We start from the raw sequence: 24,379 nt of genomic DNA, 5'->3' as shown, positions 1-24,379 counted from the left end.
TTCCTGCTCACCCTCAGGGCCTACAGGCTACCTCTAAACTGCAATAAAACATCCACAGCAGCGTGTCTCAGAGCCCGAGTCAACTGACTCAGGCTTGGTGGGTTAAAAATTGCAGTGTAGACATTCCCGCTTGGGCTGAAGCCTGAAGTCTGAAACCCAGCAAGAGGGGAGGGTCTCAGAATCCAGGCTCCAGCCCAAGCCCAACTATCTGCACTGTTCTTTTTAGCCTGGCAGCCTGGGCCCAGGCCAGTTGACCCAAGCTCTGAGACTTGTTGTTGCAGGTTTTTTATTGCAGCATAGAATGTCCCTACCCTGAATAATCCCGAGTCACCACGCAGAGAGGGAAAAGCACGGGGGAAGCCCTTTTAAAAAGGAGGCTTGAAATGGTGGTTTTCATCCAGAAAGTCAGTCAGTCACATGGTAGCTGCTGTCTGTGAAACGCTAGCTCCTCTCAACAGGAGGGGGTATGCTGGGCATCTGTTCAGAGGCAACAGATAACTTGTATTAGAAAAGTGAGTTTATCCAATGTGAAAGAGTAAAGCCTGAGTTTGCATCTTTAGGTTTGTCTGGGTAACTGGTACATGATTGCTTTCCCTTACACCCTTTTGTCTTTGAATCTGTGTTTTTTCCATTAAATAAACCTTTTGTTTATTTTTACCCCAAGCAGGTCTCTGGTGTGCCAACTGGGTGGTGTGTGTGTGTGTGTGTGTGTGTGTGTGCGTGTGCGTGCGCACGCAAAAGAGTGAATTGATACCTGGGGGGCTGGTTTCATACCTTCAGGGGTGACAAACCAAAGCGGGGGGAAGTCCAACCATCTGGTGCTTAAGAACTCAGAGTGGATGGATTTAGGAATACTCAGGACTGGAAGGGCTTCTGGGTCACTCTGCAAGGAGTAACTAGGCGGGTGGAAGCCAGGGTGAGACATCATGGCTGTGAGCTGGCTACTGGTGTCAGTGCTCCCTCTGAACTGTAACAGCATAGAATTAGGGCACCCCACGTTACAAGGCAGGTGGTGATTTACTGGTCTGGGTGATCCCCAGAACATCACAGCAAGACTCTCCTAAGCAAACTACCCAGCACCGGTGAGGCCTCAGCTGTGGTACCGCATCTACTTTTGGGCACCACACTTTAAGAAAGATGTGAACAAATGGGAAAGTCCCGAGGAGAACAACAGTAAAGATAAGAGGTTTAGAAAGAATGATTAATGAGGAAAGGTTGAAAGAATTGGGCATCTTTAGTCTAGAGAGGAGAAGGCTAAGGGGGAGGGGGGGAATGGATAGCAGCATTCAAATCAGTAAGAGCAGTCATGAAGAGGGTGGTGAGCAATTGCTCTCCCAGTGTAGGAAGAATGAATCAGCTTAATTCACAGCAAGGGAGATTTGGGGTAGATGTTAGTAAAAGCTTTTACTAACTATAAGGATAGTTAAGTATGGAAACAGGTTATCTGAGGAGGTTGTTGGGAGGTTTTTAAGAACAGTTTAGATAAACTCTGTCAGGGCTTGTCTAGGTTTATTTAATCCTGCCTCAGCATGGGGGGAGGGGGGAGACTAGATGACTTCTTCAGGTCCCTTTCGGCCCTTCATTGCTATGACTCTATATTCAATGGCCCCCCATGAACACCTATGCAGAGAGGCATCCCCCACAGTGACTCCCAAACCCACCTACACTTCCCCCCTGCAGCTCTGTTACTCAGGCCATACGTTAGTGAAGTGTATCCCACCCTCAAGATTTTACCAATACGGCGGTGGAAGGAGTAGTCAAAGTGCAGTAATATACAGAGGCATTTCAAATAGCCAAGGAGATGCAAAGAGCTGAAATGCTTCAGTTTGCCTAGCAAAGGATGAAAGAATCAGCAGGTCAGTAAGATAATATTAGGAAAGGACTGGGAGTATCAGGACATTGAAGTAATAGGACAGAGTAAAAAGAAGTAGAGATAATTGAAATGTATCTAAATCAGCAAGGCTAGAAGACAGTCATTTGAAAGTTCTTAAAGAATTGGCTGAGAAATTATCAGAAGTGCTGGAGGCATCTTTGAGAACTCACAAGAAAGAGGGGAAGGGATGGAGATCTGAAACAGACAAATGTACTGTAGCCCCAATCTTCAAAAGGACACACACAAAAAACAAACGAAAACAAACCAGAAAATTAGCTTAACTTCAATACCAGGTAACATACCAAAGCACTCAATGTTCAACATATCAGTACATTTACACCAACTATTGAGTTGCTTTGCTAGGAACCCCTAAACAGTTCAATCGAGCTGTTGTTCTAGAGGTTTTTGCACATCATTGCTAGAGTAAGTGAATCTTATTGATACTGAATAGTTTGCTAAGGGCCAGATCCAGCAAATACTTATTACTGGTTGCTGGCTACCTATAGGCCAGATGCCACCATCTCTACTCTTGTTGTGTGGTACCTTGAAGAAAATGGGGGATACCTGTGGAGCAAGGGCAGTAGAGTCTGGCCTAACAGGACTAGTCACAGTCATAAGCACTGTGCCCAGTAGCGTTTGCTGGATTGAGCCCTAAGGGTACATCTACACTGGAATAAGAGACCTGCGACATGGCTGCCACTGGCCCAGGTAAGCTGACTCAGGCTCACAGGGCTCAGGCTGTGGAGCTAGAAACTGCTGTGTAGGCATCTGGAGTCAGGCTGGTGCTCAGGCTTTAGGACCCTCCCCCTCACAGGCAGGGCCCCCACATAGGGAGGGAAAAAAAGAGTACAGTTTACCAGGGACCAGAGGCCCTGGGAGGCCCAGCCCAGCCTGCAACCCCCATGAGTATGTGTGTGGGAGGGGGCCCATGTTACAAGTTTGTACTGGGCCCAAAAAAGTTAGGTTTGGGCCCTGCTCACAGGGCCCCAGTCCGAGCCCAAATGTCTACACTGAAATTTTACAACCCTGCAGCCCAAACCCGAGTCAGCTACTTGGGCCAGCCACAAGTGTTTAATTGGTGTGTAGACAAACTCTATGCCTGTAAAGAGCTTTGATGTCCTTTGGGTTGAAAGGAGAGCTATAAATAGCTTTTGGCAGGGTGTGATTTGGTGTTTTACACCTAACACCAGTTCTACAATTTGGTTTGAATAGTGTTGCCTTTTGAGTTACATTTTTTGATGAGGCTTTTGGGCCCAAGCGCCTAAGAAGTACATGATCGTTATTTTTTATAAATTTTTGCCACAGTTATTTTTTAGGCGCCTTATATCTTGTGTTAATAAAAAATGGGTTAATAATAAAAAAAAAAAAAAAGATCATATGAAGCTAGAGGGTTTTTTTTTTTTTTGGATAAGTTGAGTGACACATGAAATGCTGTGGGTGTCAGTATAGGATTTGATGCGGTAATTTCAAAGGGGTTTTGTAACAATCTGGTTTGGAAGAGAATGTTGTAAGTTGGAAGTGTAACTGGCAAGCTAAGCTCTTTTGCTCCTGAAGGCTCACATTTGTTTGTGTTGGCCTTCTGTAAAATGTTCCATCATCTGTATCTGTAAAAAGAGCGTTAAAAGCCAAAAGTGATTGTGGTGGTCTGGAACTCATAGAACTCAAGAATCATGGCTGGTCTTAGGTGGAATTAAATGGAATTTAACTCCCCCAGCATCTGCTCGAGCTGGACAGATTCACTCCCTCAGAACCGGCACAGCAGAAGGATTTGTTTCCTCACAGCCTATCCGATATGGGGAAATTTATACCCTACAGTCTAATGACATCCCTGGCAGAAGTGCAGCTCTGCAGAAGTTTTGTATATTTCCATTCAGAATCCTGTGGGCCTGTTCTATATTCACAGGGATTGTGTCCTTCTTGTGGTTGTTGCTCAGGGTTGTAGGCGTGGTACTAGGTGAGAAGTCCCATGTGTTAACTACAACCACAAAAAGAGGAAGACAAGGGCATCCATTCCCTTTAGACTGTGTAGCACCCTGCCCCATTTCTCCCACTATCTCACCTTAAACCTTCACACTCAGATCAACATCCACGGGGCCAGCTGTGCTGCTGGTCTCCATCTTTTAGGGCAGTGGGTCCCAAACTGTGGGCCAGCCCCCACAGGGGTCAGGGAGGGAGTACCACCCAGAACCACTCCATCCTCAGCCTGACTCCCAGCCTGCTGCCCGACTCCGCTCCTGGTCAGCTCTGTCCACACTTCCTCTTTGACCTCATTCCCAGTTCCACCCCCAGCTCTGCCTTCAGCCCAAGCTCCTCTGCTGAGCCAACTGTGCAGTAATGGAGAGGGGTAGGCATGGATAGAGTCCATTGCTGGTAAGGGGAGGTGCAGCCGGAAGAGTTTGGGCACCACTGTTCTAGGATCTCTCTTGCAGAATCAAACAATAACCTCAAGTCCTGCGATACACCAGTCCATTCACACACGTCTCTCCTGCACAGTAGCTAGTTCACTGTATCAACGCTTTCATTGCAACTCCTACTCTCACAAAGGGCTGTGGTGTGGATGAGGGTGTGGGCAGGGCAGGGCTTTATAAGAGTCACATAAATGAAAGTTCAGTGTTTAAACACAGGACTGCAACTACATATCCGACTCCATTTGTGTCCCCATGGTGGGTGGGGAGGGCAACCCCCTTCAGGAAGGAGTGTGGGTGCGCGTGTGGCTTAACTGTATATAAAGTTACCTGATGCTTCAGAGGAATTCCACACATGCCCATGGTGCGCCAGTCTAACACCACAATATACAAGGAAGGAAATTCCTTCCTGATCCTCACAGGAGATCAGCCTATGCCCAGAAGCATGATGGTTGATGTTCTTGGTAGATTTGACCTAGCTGTTCATAGTTGTATAACCATTTAATTCTTTTTAATCCTGCTAAGCTATTTGCTCCCGTGAAATGCTGTGGCAATGAATTCCATAGACTTGCTGTGACTACGTAAGGAATCATTTCCTCTAATCTGCTAATGTTGCTGCCTTTCATTTCAATAGAATAGTCCTTATTTTGTTCTGAAACTGCCAAAATAGGAGCCCCAGCTTTGTTTTCATTAAACTCTGCACAGCTCTCATGTCTCCCTCTTACATGTTTTGTACATAGGAAGGAGGAGAACAACCGTCCTCACTGCACAGGATCACTGTGTGGCACACACCTAAAACTGGATATACAGGATAATGGAAGCATGGTCTAATGATTAGAGCAAAGGGCAAGGGGTCAATAGAGCTGGTTCTCAGTTCTGATCTCTCACACTAGTTTTACACTGGGGTAACTCCACTATCTTCAATATAGTTCCTCCTTATCACACAAGTGTAAGTGAATGCAATCAGGCACCTTTTCCCCAGTTCTGTAACTTTATTTGTGCGTGACTCTGGCTAAGTCACTCCCCATTTTTGTACCTCAGATTTTCTACCTGTAGAACTGGGATACCACCAACTTCACACAGCATGAAACATAAAAGCTATATTAATACTAAGTACAGACAAGGAAGTACTTCCCCAACTTCATATTCCACACTGCTCACAGCGTGCGTTTGTAGCAATCTCGTAATTGCACAAATAACTCATCCTACTCACGTTTTCCTGACAAATTGCCAGAGATCCTTCCTCCAGCAGACAGTGATTGAGCTGGTTCTCCTGAGCTGAGCGCTGCCTTTGCCAAAAAGTTGTGGACCCTGTGGTGAGAAGTCATAGACGGAATGCCAATAGGACCAAATTAGGACAGTTGAAGATACAGGAAGTTGAAAAATAATTCATAGAAATTGATACATATCTTGTGTAGCACCACTGATTTCAGTGAAATTAGTGGATGGATGAATTTGGTCCAGAGGATCAACTTTTTCAAACATGACTTGAGATTCTCACACAAAACACACATTTGTAAATGCAACTGAATCATGGATAAGTATTAAGTGCACAGTCATTCACACCAGCTGTGCAAGTGGGAGAAACATATTTGCAGCTATGCCTGAAAATCTGGTCCACTGTCTCCTTTATGGAGAAGGCAGGATACATTTTCACCAACATTTACTTTCCAGAGTGCAAGCTGCCCAGAGGATGGGATGGAATCCCCTGTTAAGTGAGCCACGAAGAGTCTCTTGAATAAATCTAGAAGGAATTTCACCCTTCAGCTTATAATGAAGAACTGTATTACGATAATATTACAGTAGCATCCTGTGATCCCAATCAAGATCAAGACTCCATGGTGCTGGGCACTGTGCACACAAAGTCCTTGTCCTAAAGAACTTATGTTTTATGAATTAGTAGTAAGGTATATGGGGAGGCAGTGTAGCTTAATAGATAGAAAACTAGACTGGGGTGGTAAGGAGAGATGGGTCCTAATCCCAACTTTGCTGCTGGGTGACCTCGGGGAAGTCGCATCAACTCTGTGCCTCAGTTTCCCCATCTGTAAAATGTGGATAATGATACTGACCTCCTTTGTAAAGTGCATTGACCTCTACTGATGAAAAGTGCTGTGTCAGAGTTCAGTAAATTATTATACCAGGCAGATTCCAGCTATCCTTACTCATATTGATTAGTACTTTACTCTGCATGATGTCTCATTTAAAATTAATGGGACTATTCATGGAATAAGCTACTATTCAATGTAAAGAAGGGTGGCAGAATCGGACCTTCTGTTTTTAGTGATTATTTATACAGTACCTTAACTATGAATGATGCTTTACAGCATAAATAAAAGATACCAATCAGGCTGCCTACGCTAAATTGTAAGCCCCTTAGAGAAGGTAGCAAGGGTGGGACAGGTAAAGCAAGTGAGGTTTGCAACAGTGGAGGACCCTAATGTAAGTTTCTGGTATGAACACATCATATTAGTTCTTTTTTTCCTTTCTAAAAATACATATTCCAGGTCAGTAACTGAAGGAGAAAACAGACCTGAGAATGGATAGAAAGGAGGCAAGTAAGGCTGCATGGCTCATGAGATCAAGGAAGCTATTCTGTGCATGGGGCCAAGTGACAAAAAGGGGCAGAGATGCTAATCAGAGAGAACCCAGGTGAGCCCCCTTTGATCTTTTCAGCCGCTCACCCTCACTCTTGCAGGGAAGTTCCTACCAACTCACATCCCACCTTTGTCAGGCTCAAGTTGTTTAGAATTTCTTCATCTTAGGATACACTCACCTACTGAAGGGTGCAGAGAAAATGATGTGCTTAATTAGAAGAGAGATCTTTTCATTCCTGATGGCAGTTAACTGACACTTCTTTGTGCATAGGCTGCAAACATAACTGTTCTCCAGTAGAGCTGTAAAGAGCTCCACACCCCTGGAATACCACCAGAGGACAAGGAGTTCACTTTGTATTTTAATTATCTTGTCTTTCCTCTAGAAGAGAGAGAAGGAAATACCCAGCAGGGCTGTAACACAGCCAGATTTAGTGGCTGGAACCAGGCCAGCATTCCTTAGGACTTCCCAGGCTCTCTCATTGCCAGTGCACTACAGCCTGATGCAAACCTGTTGCTAGTGTGTGACTAGCACTATTTTTCTAATGAGCAGTATGACAGGCCACCATGACCTTTCCATTTAGGTGCTATACATCCATTTCTTAGTCAATGCATTACATAGAGTTGACATATACATTACATGCAATTCAGTCAGAGTATTACACAGATGTTGTGACTCCACTAGGGAACAGTATAGTTTCTTCTGATTCCCTTTGTTATTAACTCCCTTCTTAACAGATCCTCCAGTGCATTAGTAGCCACAGTACATTCAACGCTATTCAAAATAAAAACCAATTTCCTTCATGGAAAAATGGCTGAAGTTTCATGGAAACTTTACTTCCCAGAGTAGACACTGCACAGAGGTCAAAAGAGGTGTGGCCTAGTGGTTTGAGCAAGGGTCTGAAAGGGAAAAACTCAACCATTTTAATTGTAGCTCTGACACTAATTCCCTCTGTAGCCTTTGGCAAGTCACTTAAACTCTGTTTCCCCATCTTTAAAATAGGAATAACATGCTCCTGCCTCTCAGTGATGTAGTTAAAATTAGTTAGTTAGAGCAAGGAAAGTCCTAGTATCATTAGGAATAGAAGAGATCAATACAATGCCAGAAACTGATCACCAAACCAACAAAGTAGGAGTGGCTTAGAATCAATGTCGCAGCATGGGCAAAGCCAGGATTCCACTGCACTTGCAGAATGCTCAAGTTTGACGAAATTCCTGACTTTTATGGAATATCAATATTAAACTTCAAACACCCCACAGTCAGTCCCATTACTTCCCTTTGCACAGCTCCCGTGGCTTGTTGAGCACAATGGGGATGATTCTGCTATTTAAGGTTCTCAGAAATATGAGAGAGGCCACATGGACTGATGGATGGACTGAGGTAGAGGAAGTGACTGAGATAGAGGAAGTAATTAACAAAAGAAAAAAGCCCTTGTGTTTAGTAGTCAACAAGCACTTAGAAATCTTCATTCTGAGGGGTGACCCAAAGACTCAGGTCCTTCTTGTCAGGGATTTTTATTCCCATCCCTCAAGAGTTCAAGCTGATGGCACAAGTCCCCCTCTCCATGGGTGTGGGGGGGAAACACCCAAAGTCTTTCGTCTTCTGATGTTCCACAATGGCTTGTCTAGTGTCTATGGACCTTCTTTTGTTGGGCAAGAGATGACATCTCTTGTGGAAAACTACTATTTTTCACTTGATAATGCTTCTCTCCCAACTGGGGGTTTACAGTTTCAGAGCAAACATTTTAATACTACCTTATACATGGGATACAGATAATTATAAGCAAAACTAATGCAGGGAGCAACTCACAAGCATATCATAAAATCTAAACACTAAAACCCATTTTTATAAATCCATACCTATGTTAACAAATACAAACAGACGGTGAGCCAGGCAAGTGTCCAGTTATGCATTTGCCAGTGTTCAATTAGGCTTATGGGCTTTGGCATGAGCTGACACCTGGTCTGACACATCACATCCCCATCTTCACAACACTTAATTCAGAAACCTACACAGAATCTTTCCTGCTTGTTTATTTTTAACTGCCAGATTGAGATCTGTCCCAGAATTGTTTCTTGGGTTGCAAGCATTTGTGATTGCTGTGATAATCCTTCCTTGTTAGTCTAGATCAGTGGTTCTTAACCTTTCCAAACTACTGTACCCCTGAAGCCTGAGTCCCACCCCCACGGGGCTGAGGCATGTAACTTAGTTTCATGGCGCCCCTGTGGCTCCAGGCAATTGCCTTTCTTGCCACCCCCAATACCAGCGACCCCTCTAAAACTGTCACAACCCCCAGGTTGAGAAACACTGGTCTAGATACAGGATATGTGGCACTTCACTTCCAAATCCAGAGTATCAGGCACCTATCATACCAACCACCCCAGAAAGAGTGAGAAGTTGAGCTTGTATTTGACTTGATCTGATCTTTTCCTGTGAGGGAAGATACATCAACCAGCAAGCTGGCTAAGCCAGCTTGAGTGACTCAAACTGGTCTAGTTTCTTTTGCCCTGGGACTCCCTGGGCAGTTTCATTGCCAATGTTCTGCAGTCTGATGCAATTCTGTGACCATACAGATTCATAGATTTTCTAAAGCCAGAATGGATCATTGTGATCATCTAGTTTGACTCTGTCTAACACAGGCCATAGAACTTCTCCAAAACAATTCCTAGAGCAGAGGATATTGAAAAGATATCCAGTCTTGATTTAACAATTGCCAATGAGGAGGAATTCATCACAACCCTGGGTAAATGGTTCCAATGATCAATCATCCTCAGTGTTAGAAATATACACCTTATTTGCAGTCTGAATTTGTCAAGTTTTAACTTCCAGGCATTGGATCGTGTTATACCTTTCTCTGATAGACTGAAGAACCCATTAGCAAACATTTGTTCCCTATGTACATACTTATAGACTATAACCAAGTCACCCCTTAATCTTCTTTTTGTTAAAATAAACAGATAGACTCAAGGAGCTCAATCACTATAAAGCATATTCTCTAATCCTTTAATCACTCTCATGGATCTTCTCTGAACCCTCTCCAATTTATCAACATCCTTCTTGAATTGTGGGCACCACATATGGACGCAGGAGTCACACCAGTGCCAAGCAGAGAGGTAAAAGAACCTTTCTGCTCCTACTTGAGATTCCATGGTCATGCATCCCAGGATCACATTAGCTCTTTTGGCTACAGTGTCACACTGGGAGTTCATGTTCAACTGATTATGCACCCCCAAATCTTTTTCAGAATCCCCTAGCCTTTAAGTATGGCCTACATTCCTTGTTTCTAGATGTAGAACTTCACATTTAGTCATATTAAAACCCCTATCATTTGCTGGTGTATCTTGCCTAACAATCCAGAGTGCTCAGTATCAGTATTTATCATTTCCCAATTTGTGCGTCACTTGCAAACTTTATCAGTGATGAATTTTGTGTTTTCTTCCAGGTAGTTGATAAAAATGTTAACTAGTGTAGGGCCAAGAACCAATACTCGTGGGAGCCCACTAGAAATACATCCATTCAGTGATGATTCCCTATTTACATTTAGAGACCTATCAGACATCCATTTAATGTATGCCATGTTTTTTTCAAAAAAAGAGAAAAATGTCAGGTGGTACCAAGTCAAATATCTTACAGAAGTCTAAGTATTACATCAACACTATTACCTTTATCAACCAAACTTGCAATCTCAAAAAAAGTCAAATTGGTTTGACAGGATCTATTTTCCATAAACTCAAGCTGAGTGGCATTAATTATATAAGCCTCCTGTAGTTCTTTATTAATTGAGTCACTGGTGTGTCATTACTGACATGACAGGTCATGATGATCCATCCTCTCAGGTGCTGCACTTCTATTTTTCTCATTACATTCCAGCATAAGCACTATGCAATATATTATGGATATTACATGTTCACATCATGACACCAGTTTTCCATTATGTATACACTTGTATTACAAACATATACACTTGGACTGAGGTTAAGATGGAAATAGGAGACAGCAGTCACACCAGTGCCAAGCAGAGAGGTAAAAGAACCTTTCTGCTCCTACTTGAGATTCCATGGTCATGCATCCCAGGATCACATTAAAGTTGAAAGTCTCTGCGAAAGGATAAAAGGGGTAAAAAACGAGGGTGATGGCATGGTAGGGGTCTACTACAGCCCACCAAACCAGGAAGAAGAGGTAGATGAGGCTTTTTTTAAACTAACAAAATCATCCAAAGCACAGAACTTGGTGGTGATGGGGGACTTCAACTACTCAGATATCTGTTAGGAAAATAACACAGCAGGGCACAGACTATCCAACAAGTTATTGGAATGTATTGGAGACAATTTTTTATTTCAAAAGATGGAAAAAGCTACTAGGGGAGATACTGTTCTAGATTTTATTTTGACAAACAGGGAGGAACTGGTTGAGAATTTGAAAGTGGAAGGCAGCTTAGGCGAAAGCGATCCCAAAACGATAGAATTCATGATTCTAAGGAATGATAGGCGGGAGAACAGCAAAATAAAGACAATGGATTTCAAGAAGGCAGACTTTAACAAACTCAGGGAGTTGGTAGGTAAAATCCCATGGGAAGCAAGTCTAAGAGAAAAAACAACTGAAGACAGTTAGCAGTTTTTCAAAGAGACATTATTAAGGCCACAAGAGCAAACTATCCTATTGTGCAAGAAAGATAGGAAGTATGACAAGAGACCACCCTGGCTTAACCAGAAGATATTAAGTGATCTAAAAGTAAAAAAGAGTCCTACAAAAAGTGTAAACTAGGTCAAATTACAAAGGATGAATATAAACAAACACCACAAGTATGCAGGGACAAAATTAGAAAGGCCAAGGCACAAAATGAGATTAAACTAGCTAGAGACATAAAGGGTAACAAGAAAACTTTCTACAGATACATTAGAAGCAAGAGGAAGACCAAGGACAGGGTGGGCCCATTAACAGAAAATGCAGAAATGGCAGGGGTGCTAAATGACTTCTTTGTTTCGGTTTCACAAAGGAGATTGGTGGTAATTGGATGTCTAACATAGTGAATGCCAGTGAAAATGAGGCAGGATCAGAAGCTAAAATAGGGAAAGAACAAGATAAAAATTATTTAAACAAGTTAGATGTCTTCAAGTCACCAGGGCCTGATGAAATGCATCCTAGATTACTCAAGTAGTTGATTGAGGAGATATCTGAGCCATTAGCAATTATCTTCAAAAAGTCTTGGAAGGCAGGAGAGATTCCAGAAGACTAGAAAAGGTCAAATATAGTGCCATTTATAAAAAGAGAAATAAGGACAACCTGGGGAATTACAGACCAGTCAGCTTAACTTCTGTACCCGGAAAGATAATGGAGCAAATAATTAAGCAATCAATTTGCAAACATCTAGATGATAATAAGGTAATTAATAGTCAGCATGGATCTGTCAAGAACAAATCATGTCAAACCAACCTGATAGCTTTCTTTGACAGGGTAACAAGCCTTGTGGATAGGGGGGAGGCAGTACATGTGGTATATCTTGACTTTAGTAAGGCTTTTGATACTGTCCCACATGACCTTCTCTTAAACAAACTAGGGAAATACAACCTAGATGGAGCTACTATAAGGTGGGTGAAAAACTGGTTGGAAAACTGTTCCCAGATAGTAATCATCAATGGTTCACAGTCATGCTGGAGGGGCATAATGAGTGGGGTTCCGCAGGGATCAGTTCTGGGTCTGGTTCTGTTCAATATTTTCATCGATGATTTAGATAATGGCATAGAGCAGTGTTTCTCAACCTTTTAAGTAGCAAGTACCCCCTAACTTCTGAAAATTTTCAGAAGTACCCCAACACTTAATTTTTCATGGGATTTTATATTTACAGACTAATGTCAGCCATATGTTGAAAGAAGGGCTGAGTATACAAGCCGTGATATGACAGATATCAGATCTAGTGTGGGTAGGGTTACCACCTTTACACCAGGCGTGCACAACTCAAGTGTGTACCTGGGCTAGAGGTGATGTTGGCCAAAGCTAGGAGGCTTTGAGTGGCATGCCAATCCTGGGGAATATAAAGCACCGCGCCAAATTTTTTGCCATAGATTTGAGAGGAGTCAAGGGTGAGAGAGAGACAGGAAAAGAGGGTAACTGCTGAAATCTGGGGCTGTCATAGCAGCGAAATTGACAAGTTTTCTGGGCACTGGGCTTTGAGATAGGGAGGAGGCTGCCACCTGGGCAAGTTGCAGGCAGCTGCCTCCTGGTTGCCAGCCCAGGAGGTGGGTGACTGCCACCCAATCCGAGCTGGGGCAGAGGAGGCTTCCGCGTTGGCTGGGACCAAGGGATGTGGGCAGGCGGCTGCTGCCCGTCTTTAAGCCGGGGCGTTGGAGGCTATCCCTCGGTTCGGAGCCGGGGCACAGGTGGCTGCCTCCCAGCTCGCGAGACACAGGAGGCTGCCATGAGGCTCCCACCTGGGAGCTGGGACCCGGCAGTAAGCGGGGGCTGCTGCTCGCCTCCCCCAGAAGCTAGTGGCTGCTGCCTGTCTCCCAGCTGGGAGCTGTGACCGGGTGGGAAGCAGGGGGCTGCTGCCCACCTTCCCTAGAAGCTGAGGGCTGCTGCTGGCTTCCCAGCTGGGACCTACGACCAGACAGGAAGCGGGCGGCTGCTGTGCACCTTCCCCAAAAGCCTGCGGCTGCCGCCCACCTCCCAGCTGGGACTGGGCGGGAAGCGTGTGGCTGCAGCCCGGCTTCCCAGGACTGTGGTGACTGCCGCCCGCCTCCCAGCTGGGAGCTGTGAATGAGCAGGAAGTGAGGGGCTGCTGCCACCTGCCCCAGAAGCCAGGGGCTGCCACACGCCCAGCTTCCCCAGAAGTCGCCAGCTGCCGCCTGCCTCCCCTTCACTGTTTTTTCCTGGGTACCCCCTGCCTGCGTCTCAAGTACCCCCAGGGGTACGCGTACCACAGGTTGAGAAACTATGGCATAAAGAATACACTTATTAAGTTTACAGACAATACAAACCTGGGAGGGGTTGTAAGTGTTTTGGAGGATAGGTTTATAATCCAGAATAATCTGGTCAAACTGGAGAATTGGTCTGAGGTAAATAGGATGAAATTCAATAAGGACAAATGCAAAGTACTCCACTTAGGAATAAACAATTAGCTGCACATGTACAAAATGGGAAATGACTGCCTAGGAAGGAGTACTGTGGAAAGGGATCTGGGTGTCATAGTGGATCACAAGCTAAATACGAGTCTACAGTGTAACGCTGTTGCAAAAAAAAAAAAAAAAAAAGCTAACATGATTCCGCGATGTATTAGCAGGAGTGTTGTAAGCAAGACACGAGTAGTAATACTTCCGCTCTACTCCAGGCCTCAGTTAGAGTATTTTGTCCAGTTCTGGGCACCACATTTCAGGAAAGATGTGGACAAATTGGAGAAAGCCCAGAGAAGAGCAACAAAAATGATTAAAGGTCTAGAAAACATGACCTATGAGGCAAGACTAAAAGAACTGGGTTTGTTTAGCCTGGAGAAAAGAAGACTGAGAGGGGACATGATAACAGTTTTCAAGTATATAAAAGGTTGTTACAAGGAGGGAGAAAAATTGTTCTTCTTAACCTCTGAGGACAGCACAAGAAGCAATGGGCTTAAATTGCAGCAAGGGAAGTTTAGCTTGAACATTAGGAAAAACTTCCTAACTGTCAGGGTGGTTAATCACTGGAATAAATTGCCTGAGGAGATTGTGGAATCTCCATCATTGGAGATTTTTAAGAGCAGGTTAGACAAACACCTGTCAGGGATGGTCTAGATATTATTTAGTCCTGCTATGAGTGCAGAGGACTGGACTAGATGACCTTTGAGGTCCCTTCCAGTCCTATGATGAACAGACTTCAAAGAGAAGCTGCAGAACTGGAACTCATATGCAAACTTGACACAATCAAACTGGGTCTGAATAGGGACTTGGAATGGTTCTCTCATTACAAGAAGTAATTGTCACTGTTCACACAATCTCACCTCCTAATCAATGGTTATGAATAGGCCTCAACTACTCTAACTGAATGGACTTTGCTTATACCTAACTTCCTCATTGTTGTTCCCTATCCTTAGACGTATATATATATATACACACACACCTCCTATCTGATTTCTATTCCTTACATCTGACGAAGTGGGTTACAGCCCATGAAAGCTTACGCCTGCAGAAATTAAATTTGTTAATCTTTAAAGTGCTACAGGACTCTTGTTATTTTTGCTACATACACAAGGTCACTCTGACCTGAAGGAAAAGAGAGGAAGTGCACGAGCGTGCATGCACTACCATGTTGCTCTGGGTCATCACATAGCTACAGCAGTGCTAAGTGCTACATAAAGCCCTAGGATTAGCTGGGCAGATCTGCATAGGTTCTTATACCACGTCCATCACAACCTTGGTCCTCACCACCCAGTGTTTCTCTTTTGCAGTGACATTTATTCAAGCAGCTCTCCATTCATACATTCGCCTTCCTGTCCATCACATCCACCCCTTCCCAGCCCACTCTTCCATTGCCACGCCATTCACACCCAACAGCTCAGACATCCACCTTCATCTATTCACCCCTCCCAAGTCTCCCCTCCCCTGATCATACCCACTGCCCTTTCATACATTCCCTCACCCACAAAAATCTAAGGGCCTAATTCTCAGCTCTGCTCTAGCAGCACGAAGATGTTTGAAAGTCAGCTTAGCTAGCCAATAAGGGGTAAGAAAAATACTTGGTTGATGTAGAGCTGGCATAATGGCTCTACATAACCTGCTAATGTAGGTAGGTGACCAGGAGAAAAAGAGTTTAGCTAGGACATCCCTTCACCTGGGGATAGAGTGGCCAATTTTCCTAGTACTTTACCAGATGCTGGTCAGAAGCAATAATTTGCATGACCGCACACACAATCTTAATTAGTGGTTGTGCATTTCATGGCTGGCAGTGTGCCAAGTCTGCCTGGTGGGTACCCAGGTCCCACTCTGTATGCGTTCAGCATGCAGGAGCAGATACCAGCCAACGGGGAAACAGCACCCTACTCCCAACCCTGAATCCCTCCAAGTCTTGCGGAACTTTCCAAGAGCTGAGTCTCTCCCCATGGTTTTCACAGCCCCACAGCTTGGCTTTACCCACAGACCAGTCCTGCCTCCACTGGGATCTGGCTCCACCCAGCAGTCAGCTAGTTTTTCTGTGCTTCAGAAAAGGCAACACTACTAACCTCTGGCTGCCGAAACAGTCCCTTGGGCAACAGAGTAAAATTCAGCACACCCCATCGACGCCAGGAGCAGGAGAAAGCAGAGGCGGGTTAGAACTACACTACTTTATTCCCCTTTGCTCAGCTACACCTCATGTAGTGGATGCTCTAGCTGAGAATCTAGCCCCGTCTAAAGTCACAGGCAGTTTTTAATGCTGGACTCTAGCCCCTAGTCAGGAAAGCACTTAGGCCCAGATTTGTAGAGGTATTTGGGTGTTTCTGTCCTTATTGTTGCAAGTTTAACAGAGGTAGGAGCCTAAGGGCTGGTCTTCATGTACAGTGCTCCAGTGACGCAGCTGCACCAGTGCAGCTACATCACTTCAGTGCAGACACTACTATGATGATGGGAGAGCCTCTCCCATTGGTGTAGGTAATCCACCTCCCTGAGAGGCAGTAGCTAAGTCAATAGAAGAAGCTCTCCCAATGACATAGGGCTGTCTACACATAGGGTTAGGTCGATAGAACTGTTGCTCGGATGGGATGTGTGTGGATTTTTCACACCCGTGAGCAATGCAGTTACACTGATACAGGTCTATAATGTTTTCAAAAGGGATTAGCAGACAAAATCCCTTTTGCAAATGGAGGCTTTAGCCTGGTCTACACTAGGAAATTAGGTCAGTGTAACTACATTGCTCGGGGGGGGGGGGGTGAAAAATCCACACCCCCGGGCAACAGTTCTACTGACCTAACCCCCTGTGTAGACAGCACTACGTCAATGGGAGAGTTTCTTCTGTTTACTTAGCTACTGCCTCTCGGTGCCCTGGTTTGTAACCCGCAGTGAATACTGTGCTAGGTCAACAGGAGAATTCTCCCATCAACTGAGGTATGGCCTGCCAGGGAGGTGGATTACCTATGCCAACAGGAGGACCCTTTCACTGAAGTGCTACAGCGGCACCACTGCGGAGTTTTAAGTGTAGACAAACCCTGAGTACAACGACACCTAAAACACCTACAAAAATTGGGTCTTTAACTACTTGCTTGACTTTAAGCATAATGCTTAAGTCTGGCGTCAATGGTAAGTGGGTGCTTACGTCATATTCTGACTAGGGACCTTTGACTTCCATGACCCAGCTTTAGTGAAATCCCAGCTCTATTTTTTAGGGGAGGGATGTGGGGGGGGAGGGGTGACCCCTCCACACTGGGTTTGTCATAGCATTCCACAAAACCAACCCACAAGCCAATGTCACCATCATTCCACATTCACATTCAAAGAAATGTATTTAGAATAAAACAAAAGATTTTGGCCTCAGCCTTTAAAGGTTAAGGTTCCACGGAGCAATTCCCCAGCTAGCACACCTCCACCACCCTCAGCCACCCACCAGCATTCCAAACTAGCTGCCATTAGTTACCTGCGGAGACCACAATCCTTCTAGCAACAGCAGAGGGCTGTGGGATTTTGGCTCATGAGCCGCTGTTGTAAAAATGGAGGAGAACCCTGACCCTTACAGAAAGGGGCTGGGAGGGGAGAACATTCCTATCTGACTTGCCATTGACTTCACTGGGAGTTTTACACTACAGGGTTTGGACACGTTCCTGGAAAGTCAGATTTATTGCACCAGAAAGCGTGCAGACAACCCACACATTAAAAGACTCTAGTGAGCATCTGTTACCTCCCACAGGTGTTGTGAAGCTTAGTGAGGTTGCAAGAACCTTGAAGGAAAGGCACTGTACAAGTGCACAGTATTAATCATCACCGCCTTCTAGGGCTTGGAGGATGGCAGCTCACATCTCTTTTAAAAAGTCAGAGTGGTATTTTATAATAGGCACAGGCAGCAGGAGGAGAGAGCCCTTGCTCAGCAGAACGATCCATACCAACCTGGGTTTCACACATGATGACTGAAGGCTAGAAGTGGTTCCAAGGCAAACTTCAGCTGAGAGGTGTGAAGTGGAGCATCCAGCATACTGGAGCAGCAGACAGTGGGGACTGAAATAAGTTGGTTTTTTCCTTGGTATGGGGAAGAAAAAAAATACCAAGCAGAAAGTTGACTCAGCCAAACTTTGTGCCTGGCACGAGGCCAGTGGAACTGCCTGGGCTGTTTGACTGGCAGCGCTCTCCAGCCTGACGTAATCCTGAGGCCATTTGCATCACCAGTGCCAGAGAACAGCATGATGATGATTTGTCTGCTCAGGTATTAGCTTCCAGTAGGATCATTATGTAATATTATGAATACCACACGTTCATACTGTGACTCTGATATTCCATTGTGAATGGTACGACCACTCAGTCACCATCTTCCTCCAGAACACATGCTACCACAGCACACACACCAATGGTCCATAAAGAAAACAAATATTTCCTTTGCAAGATATGTCCAAAGTTGCATGGGGGAAGGAGGAGTTATTTCCTAGAGTCTGTGTTGCACAGTCCATGATGGAATCCACAGGTATCATGTGAACCCAGGATCTCTTGGACACACCGCACAGCAAATCCACAATAGGTGCCTTTAAGCATGCAATTTGGCGAATTCACCCCTCCAATCTGAGATGGGGGGGGGGGGGAAGACAATTGCCCCCATTGCAATTTAGAAAGTCATTATTTACAAGCCCTTCTCCTGTACTATACTAGTTACTGCAGGCCTTTGTGCACTTTGTTACACCTTCTAGAGACTTCAGGAAACTGAAATCAAACTCATTTATCACAAGCCATCTCACAGCTGTCAGACTGTAACTTCTGGTCATTACAAACCCATATCATTTTACTGACAACTATCTAGCTATTCTGCAACCCATTGCCACTCCCTAGAGTTACCTAGTCCCCTGATCAGAGGGACAGTAGACTGTCCCCTGGAAAAGTTTCCTCGTATCTCGGGAGATGGAGACCATAGAACCTGCAGTTATCTGACTTTTCATATGAACCACCCACAAGGCTATGAAACACTCTGAACATAACCTTCATCTTATTCATCAAAAGTCATAGCTTTACCTTTCCCCACCTGCAATCATTCAATCAAAAACCTACATGGGCTCTTTTCCATTCATATCTTTAAAGCTAAAAAATGGGGACTTCATAGCCAAATAACTGCATTTGCCCTCCAATTCTTGATTGGGTGGGAAAAGAACGTGTGGGTGCATGCTCTACTCACTGCTAGGATGGCACCGCCTCCTGGCAATCCTGGGGGTTAGCTTTGTGAGGCTGACACCCCTTCCCACAGTTGCAGGCCATCTCTCTGTCCTCCTCTCTCAGTCTCCAGCCCCTTTCTCCTCCATGAGCTACTGCTACCTCTTTGTGACTCAGCCTGCACGCCAGGTCACTGTACACGTTTTCCCCTTCCAGGGTATAGCAAAGTCTTTTTTCTACAATTCTAAGCAGTCTCCCCATTCACTGCCACATAATGCCACTTCCTCAGCTGCTGACAGAGATCCCAGGCCACCTTCTACTCTGGGTTCTAGCTTAGGGACTCCCTAATCAGTAGCCAAGGTCTGTTCCTACCCTAGACCTCACTACCTTCCCCTGAGCTCTTTCCTCACTATCTGGCACTCCCCTCTCTGGTTTTGCCAGCCTCCCAAATCCCTCCTCCCAGGGTGTAACTGTAGGTTACAAGTCTCTGCAGCCTCCAAACACGCCTCTCTTTGCCCAGGGAGTGATGATAGCCAGAAAAGTGGAAGCAGAAGGGACCGCTGGGGAAAGTCTTTCTCCTTCCTCCCCCTTAGCTGGGTTCCCTCAATCAGTCCAGGAATTATTTAACCACCTGATTCCCCTCAGCTGTGCCCTGTCTGGTTACTTAGCTCCCTTCTCAATCTGTGTTAACCCTTTCAGTGCAAGTGTGGGCCAAACTCCCCATCACAGGCTGATAGACGATTCCTTCCCCCTTAGTGTCTCTCATTCAGACCAGGTACAGTGTAGGGACACCGCTAGAATTTCACTTCCGAATCTATTCTATCCATCCCCCACCATATTCCAGGAACGGCAGGGTGTGTTTGACTTGATGCAATATTTTCCCTATAGAAAAGGGAAGGGAACACCAAGTAGAAAGTGACTCAATCAGATTTAGTATCTGGAACCAGGCCCATATTGCTCCTGCCCTACAATGCCCTGGGCTGTCAATACCAACATTCTGCAGTCTGATGCAAACCTATGCCCGTTTAGGTTTTTCAATGAACACTATGAGGTGCCATGATGATCCTTATATTTCTGTCTTAATATGCTCAAGCCTTGTCATTACAGAACATGCTACGTCCACATGTTCATATTGTGAGTTTGGTGCAGACACAAAACATACGGAAGATGCCGCTAAAGTTCCATGGAAGTTTTATTTACCAGGCTGGGGATTACACAGAGGATGCAATGGGATCCACAGCCAACCCTGTGACACTGACAAGAACTGCTTCATTCTGTTTATACTGAAATAAAACAGATGTGCTTTCAAAGACGGTGTGCTCACAAATTCCACAACTGCAAATGGGAATTTGTGCTTTCTATTTCCTCATTCTAGACTCCCTGTGAGTGGGATTTCTTCATAATGAACTAAAAAGATTTGATTTTGGAGTGTTCACATTAGTTAACCTAAGGAAGTCATGTTGACTTACTTGAAAACAAAGCTCTGCTTCAGTAACATCACAAGATGAAACCTGGAGACTCACAGACAATCCATCTGTGTTTACTGCAGCTGTTAAAGTCTCAGAACCACCTAATTACAGATATTAGATCTTCTAAGCCATAAAGAAATAGGCTTTCACTTCTATTTGAAAATGAACACCCCATGGGATATCACAACTCCTGAACTCTTTATCTACTGAGACACAACATACTCAGGATATAAGAGTCAACCTAGTGACTAGAGCACAGAAGCTTTTCACTGAAGGCATAACTTGCAAAGCCTTCATTATAATTTGAGAGAGAAAGTGGACATGGATGCATCCTGGACCCAAAGAGAAACAGGTCACTCATGTTCCACCTGGGGACCCTGGCAAGTTACCTATCTTTAAGCCTTTTGCCCTCTTGATTACAGTTTCATGTCAGTTTGAGGATCAAATATGCCAATTCAGGCTGACCATTTATACCAAGAGCCATTTCTTTGTCTGCTGGGCCTCTTGAACCTAGTCTGAACCTTCCTATGCAGTTCCTGGGGAGGGAGTGGTAGGAGTTGTTCTTCCCCAGAGTTGTTTACCTGTCCCAGAATTTGCATTAATTACACCCCACTGATTTTAGTTCCTGATGGAAGCTCAGTGATCATTCTGCATGGAGCAAGAATACAATCCCTAGCACAAACAGATCTCTATAAGTGTTATACGTATGCAAGTTATAGGAATAATCCCTGCCCCAACAGCATCTGGCACACCTCAGTGTAAGAGTTTTCTGACATTTCCAACATCTCGCACCAGTCATACCCTTATTCCCTTATATACACTACATAAAATCTGAAGTTCTGAATCCTATCTGTAGTCACTTAGGATCCCTGGAGCCTTAATCTGTATCTTCCTAGACCCAAATTCCCAGATTGCAACAAATTCTGCAGTTACTCAAGTTAGCTGACACAGTGGTGCTGTGTCCAGGTATTCACTCACTTGTGTTCCAGCACAGTCAAATGTTGTAAAGCAGGCAAGATACGGGACGGTTTATGCAAACAATGACGGATGTGGTATGGTACAGGTGAAGGGATTCTGTGAGGGAGCAGCTTCCCTCTGCTGTCTCGATGGTTACATACCTCAGTTTCCCAACCATGGTCTACTGTCTCCTTGTGGTGGCTGAATGATTTAGCGCTTTGGCCCTCTGAGCAGTCTTCACCTTACAGGGCAGGCAGAAGTCCAAACCTACACAACAAGGGAGGTCCTTTGCCTGCTCCGAGTCACAGCCTGCTCGCCAGAGCCTTGGCCTTTTCCTTTTCTGGCAGAGGCTTACAAAGGCCTGTGGGCTGATGCACTGATCTCCCACCCCAAAATAAGTCAGGCAGCCTTCCCACAGCTGTGGTCCCTTCTTGCCAGGGCCACCTCCAGGAAACTTATACAGACTCCAAAGAGAAAAGCAGCAGTACTAACAAAACAAAGGCAGCAACTACCACCAACAGTCTCTAGAATCATGCAGACCCATTGAGCAGCACTCCTGCTCACACACCCAGCTTTCCTCCCCCACCCCACCACTGTCTCCCAGGCAGCCTTTTATATTTCCCCTGCTCCTTCTAGCAGGTCAGGGTTAATCATTTACCATCATGGACTGGGACATGGGCAGTCACATCTAATGGTTGGAGCAGGAGCCAGTAGCTAGGAATAGGCATCCATACTCAGAGGCCGGAGCCAAGTGTCAGAGGTGGAGTCAGAAGCTAGGGATCAGAAGCAGGTTACCTGGAGTAAGGCAAGGCAGGAGATATCAGAGCCATGGGCAAATGCTTTGAGCAGCAAACAGCTAATACTTACCTACTGCTGGTCTTCAGAGCAGGTCTGCTGATCCCCTCAGCCACTTGGCTAGTTAGGCCAATCAAGCAACTCAGCTGGGGCCCAGAGGTGCTCGTTAGACTGCCTGAGGGTAAGGTCACAGGTAAAGAGTCTAGCTGCAGGGCCCTTACTCCTGACAGCTGCTGTATTAACCCTTTGAGGGCTGAGCTAGGGAGTGCCCTTGTACCCTGTCACAAGGTCTTTGCCCCTTAGCTGTAGGTAGCTCGAGTGAGGTATGGGGGAGCTGAGGCCCTCCCTCCACTCTGGCTTCAAGAATCAACTGTCCCCATTACTCACTTTAGCTTCCCTTTTCCCTAGGCCCCTGCTTACATTGCTTATCTCTTTGGCCTTCCTCCAGCCAAGCTGCTTGTGGGCTCCATCCCCAGCTCTTTCCCCACCAGGAACCACCCCAGCACCCACAGAACTTCCCCAGCGGGCTGTCACTGAACTCAGGGACTCTGCTGCTCACCCTCCCCAGGACTTGCTCAAGCTCATTACCAGTCCTTCCTTACACCCTGGTCGCTGCAGCCCCTTTGAGCTACCTTCATTACTGAGAGAGAGGACCTGACTTTTAACCTGCTTCCTTCAAAAGGGCTTGCTCCCGGCCCACAATCACATCACAGTCTTGAAGAGGAAAGCAAAGCATAGGTCAGAACTAGGACATGAGTGCTTTAAAAGCTCCTCTCACCCTGTGACAGATCCATAATGATGTTTTAAGATACTGGTTCCTACTGAATCGGTTTTAGTTTTCTTTGTACAGTAGCAGCCAGTGGAATTAGGCAGTATTTCAATTTTCTCTTTTGTTCCAGAACTCACATTCTCTTGGCTCCCTCTCTAATGAAGCTTTGTAATTTGTGCCATTAATGAAAAGCTCCAGTACACTTGTGCCCACTAGGTTGAATCTTATGTCCTCCAGATCGCTGACAATATGTCTCAATCTCAGTAGAAATTAAGTCTATTTCTTTATGGTTTAGAAGAGCTAATATCTGTCATGAGAAATGTTCTGTGGCTGTAAGAGCGGAAGTAATTGCAGACATGTTGAGCCAGATCACTGGCTAGTGTAAATTGAAATACCTTCACTGAAATCAATGGAGCTAGAACAATTTATACCAGCTAAGGATATGGCCTATTACCCTAATCACCCGTACAGGCCCGTTTGTTTTAGTGATGTTACTGGAATGGAACTTTCTAATTTTTAAATAAATCAACGTGTCCTCCTTTAAATTAACTGAGACAAATCACTCCGAAATCAAATAGCTCTTCAATTCATTATGAAGAAATTACACTTACAGGCACTGTAGAGTGAAGAAATAAAAATAACAGTTCCAGGACAGAGTAATTATTGCTATGTAGTCAAAGCAAGATTGACATGTCCAGGTAGTCCATGGCACACAGAAGCAGTGCTGAAACTGCATAGATTCCTGCGTGTGAGAGAGAGGAAAAGGAAGTTGTAGGAAGATGCGATGGCTTTCCTCGGAGCCTGGGCATGAGGAAGGGTCGCGATGCGCCTGTTGGGCAGAACTGGGCCCCACAGGCCAAACTGCCCGGCAACAGGGGGGTGGAGCCTTCCCAGAAAGGGGAAGTACAAAAGGCCGGCATAGCTGCTTAGTAAGGGGGAAACTGTGCTGGAGGCAGAAGTGCTCTCCTGCAGGCTGTGGCCTAGGCCTGACCTAGACTGAGCAGCTGATTGGAGCAACCGCCTTACAGACCAGAGTCTCCAAAACCTGCCTGGCTTGCCAGACCCTGGTGATTGGATCAGGCCACTGGGCCCCAGTGACTGGGCTAGGCTGCTAAACCCTAGCAGCTGGACTGAGCCCCCTGAGGCCTCTGGGAGAAAACTACCCCCTGAGGCTGGTGCTGACCTAGAGGAGCTGCCTGATGCCAGGGAACCCTGGGAGCTGAATGAGCTCAATGGACTGG

At 45.4% G+C, this 24,379-nt stretch overlaps 1 long non-coding RNA gene across 2 annotated transcripts in view; it reads right to left on the bottom strand.

The window, feature by feature from the left end:
- The window catches only part of LOC137159538 (uncharacterized), a 46,418-nt gene that overhangs the window by 11,755 nt on the left and 10,284 nt on the right, over positions 1-24,379 (bottom strand). Inside the window, exons 1-3 of one of the 2 annotated variants that reach the window (XR_010921649.1) lie at positions 21,736-21,874; positions 5,492-5,589; positions 324-477 (exon numbers count right to left, since the gene is read on the bottom strand). This is a non-coding gene — a long non-coding RNA (uncharacterized lncRNA). Of the gene's footprint in view, positions 1-323; positions 478-5,491; positions 5,590-21,735; positions 21,875-24,379 lie in introns of those variants that run through there. The other variant, XR_010921650.1, reaches the window with a different exon arrangement.

This window comes from Emydura macquarii, unplaced genomic scaffold (genome assembly GCF_026122565.2).
Source record: "Emydura macquarii macquarii isolate MOO-44397 ecotype Brisbane River unplaced genomic scaffold, CSIRO-AGI_Emac_v2 contig_1876, whole genome shotgun sequence".
Classification (NCBI taxonomy): Eukaryota; Metazoa; Chordata; order Testudines; family Chelidae; genus Emydura; species Emydura macquarii.
Note: the sequence above shows the minus strand (reverse complement) of the source record. Positions and strands in the feature narration are given on the sequence as shown.